This window comes from Oncorhynchus tshawytscha, linkage group LG12, assembly GCF_018296145.1.
Source record: "Oncorhynchus tshawytscha isolate Ot180627B linkage group LG12, Otsh_v2.0, whole genome shotgun sequence".
Classification (NCBI taxonomy): domain Eukaryota; kingdom Metazoa; phylum Chordata; class Actinopteri; order Salmoniformes; family Salmonidae; genus Oncorhynchus; species Oncorhynchus tshawytscha.
Genome location: NC_056440.1, coordinates 44199790 through 44203471, shown reverse-complemented (window position 1 = coordinate 44203471; position 3682 = coordinate 44199790).

The following is a 3682-nucleotide window of genomic DNA, read 5'->3' as shown; positions in this document are numbered from 1 at the left end:
GAACCATGCTACAGCACAGATCTTCTGCATAATGGATTAAATCGAGCCCTACGCCGTGTAAAAGTTAGTAATGAAAAGATAAGGGAGCTAAAATGACAGGAAATGTTTGTCACATGAAACCCATATCTAGTGGTTTCTAGTGGTAGTGACAGGCACCTTCGAACCCAGCAAATGGTATTGATACACCTTGAATAAAATACTAACATTTTCAATTTTATGTCTAGAGCAATACAAAACAAAGATGTAATATACAATCCTTCATCAGTACTCGACATCCTCGCCAGATCTCATGACAGAGGTAAACATGACTCACCTCAATCGAGTAAACTAATGGACAGATTTGTAAATGTCAAGTTAAACAGTCCATAATGTCCTCAATAAACAAAATAACCGATTTACTGACATCCCGTTTTAAAGAGAGAGGTTTACAGCTTGAATTATACATCTGGTCATATTATGGGAAAGTCCCCTGTCGAAGATGGTGTGCAATGCTGTATTTATTTCAAACACATGTCAAACAAGACTTCCATTGGGTAAGAGGTGGGTAGAGGCTGTTTGTCATTAAGGAGAGAGTTATTTGATCCCTACGGTAAAGACTACACAACCTACCTTGTGCATGTATTTTTTGTTCTCAAGAGGGAGGTCAAATGAGGACTAGCATACAAGAATCATAAATGAAGGGTTTCCTCCTGGTAAAATAAAGCCTTTATATTCTGGGATAGGCTATTTCTGCAGTAGGAGAGTCTTTGCACTTTTTTTTTTATATAAAAGGGTTCTTCGTCTGTCTGTATAGGAGAACCCTTTTTGGTTCCAGGTAGAACCCTTTTCACAGATGGGGCTACATGGAACCCAAAAGGGTTCTACCTGGAACCAAAAAGTTGGGGAGAGCCAAATAACCCTTTTTTATAAGAGTGTAGAAGTGTCACATTGAGTGTGTTCTCTTTTAAGCCTTGATGGATATCAAAATATACATATCCTGTGAGTTAGAAGCACCAAAAAAAAAAAATAAAAAAAAAAAAAAATCAGCTGTTGCGCAAAACTTTTCAAATGACAAACATGTAATACAGTGTGGCGATGTAGACTGTTCATTGGTCATCTAGTGCGGTCATTTGCTTGTGTTACATTGGCTTATAGAAATACGGTTTGAAGTCTACATTTACTGTAAATTACCATGGGGTATCTAGCCTTTAATAATCTGGTGTTCAGGTCCATTGCAGGATCTTGTTGCACAGAGGAGTGAGCCAATTTTAAAGCACGATCAGAATAAGGCCAGCTCCTAGTATCAGCAACATGCCCTAACAATGAAGAGAACATCTCAGGGTCATTCTCATTAAATTTTGGCAACAACCAAGAGTGTCAAACAATATTAAATGAGAGAGGAGCGACCCCTAGATAAATCTGGGTCACCTTCTGAGAGCAAAATCTCCCCTGTGAGCTTTTCTTCCCTAACCAACTCTAGCCGCTCTTGTTGCGAATTGATTTTAGCATGCTTCAAATCCTGTTCAAATGCCAAATCTTTTTCATACTTTACACAATCATGCTCTAGCTTCAGCTTAACACAAGCATTCTCACGATCCTGCTCCAGTGGTAACAGAAGCAATTATTTCTGTTGTTCAAAATAAAGACTACTAGGGATAACAAAACGGGCGAATCTGACAGGTGCTGCCCCAGATTTAACTTCAAGAATACCACTCTCCATCAGATTGGCCTTCAATATCACCCTAACAGAATTCTTTTGACGTTCATCACTAATTTCAACCTGGTGGTGATCAGCGATCTTTAACAAGTTGTTCTTTAGTACATAATTCTAACAGTTCCTCTGATGGAGAGAGGATGAACTCGTCTACATTAGACACCATGGTCACAAGTAAATACCCCCAAAACATTATCTCGTTCTTTCCCTCTGCTGAGCACACCAGACCACAACAAGAGAAATACCAATCACACTGGACACCACAGAAGAGAGATGATATCAATGGGAGCCTTTCCCAAATCCTACAATTACTCAACCCTAGTCGTTGTGTGGATTCGCGGTGGAGGTGGGCAAATACACACTGTAGCCCGCTGGCAAGGAACCCCCCAGCATGTGCCACCGAGACAACTGCTCAGTCCATGGACACCACACAAAAATAACCATGCCCAACGTATTCCAAAGGGAAACACGTTGATAAGCCTAACAAGGGAAAAAAAGAAAGGCTATAACTCCAGGTAGCAAATGACACTACCCTACTCATATCTCCCACTGAGGTACACAGCAAATTGTACTCACCTCAGACCGATGTCCCAACAGCGATTAGAGCAAGAGTTTGCAGCCTGGGCAGGGGCCTGGAAACTAACCAATGTACTCTCCAACGCAACACACAACCAACTATCCACCGCAGTGGCAAGTTTATCAAACGAACAAAGGCAACCAACACTGGGCCTACCAAACATTACAACACACACAAAAAAAAGACGCAAACAAAGCACCTACAGAGTTTTCAAACAACTCCACATTTTCTCCCAAACACAATACACATACCAGTAAGCATAACGACACTAGTTTTAGGCCCACTGCCATACTCTACCAGGCAACGTCTTTGTTGATGACGTCAGACAACCAAAATCACTGATATGTATCTAAGGCACTATACCAAACACTTATACAAATATGCCGTGAATACCAACTAAAGCGCATTCCATTAAGCATTAACCCATCATTTGCCAAGGAAGAGGAAGAGATCCGTGAATATATTCAATGTACAGGCTACAATGTGGGGATCTCATGCGTGCTAATAACTACAGTATATGTACAGTGTGGAGAACAAGTATTTGATACACTGCCGATTTTGCAGGTGTTCCTACTTACAAAGCATGTAGAGGTCTGTAATTTTTAATCATAGGTACACTTCAACTGTGAGAGATGGAATCTAAAACAAAAATCCAGAAAATCACATTGTCTGATTTTTAAGTAATTAATTTGCATTTTATTGCATGACATACCGTAAGTATTTGATCACCTACCAACCAGTAAGAATTCCGGCTCTCACAGACCTGTTAGTTTTTCTTTAAGAAGCCCTCCTGTTCTCCACTTATTACCTGTATTAACTGCACCTGTTTGAACTCGTAACCTGTAAAAGACACCTGTCCACACACTCAATCAAATAGACTCCAACCTCTCCACAATGGCCAAGACCAGAGAGCTGTGTAAGGACATCAGGGGAAAAGTGTAGACCTGTACAAGGCTGGGATGGGCTACAGGACAATAGGCAAGCAGCTTGGTGAGAAGGCAACAACTGTTGGCGCAATTATTAGAAAATGGAAGAAGTTCAAGATGACGGTCAATCACTCCATGCAAGATCTCACCTCGTGTTATTCAATGATCATGAGGAAGGTGAGGGATCAGCCCAGAACTACACGGCAGGACCTGGTCAATGACCAGAAGAGAGCTGGGACCACAGTCTCAAAGAAAACCATTAGTAACACATGGATTATAATCCTGCAGCGCACGCAAGGACCCCTTGCTCAAGCCAGCGCATGTCCACACCCGTCTGGAGTTTGCCAATGACCATCTGGATGATCCAGAGGAGGAATAAGAGAAGGTCATGTGGTCTGATGAGACAAAAATAGAGCTTTTTGGTCTAAACTCCACTCGCCGTGTTTGGAGGAAGAAGAAAGATGAGTACAACCCCAAGAACACCAT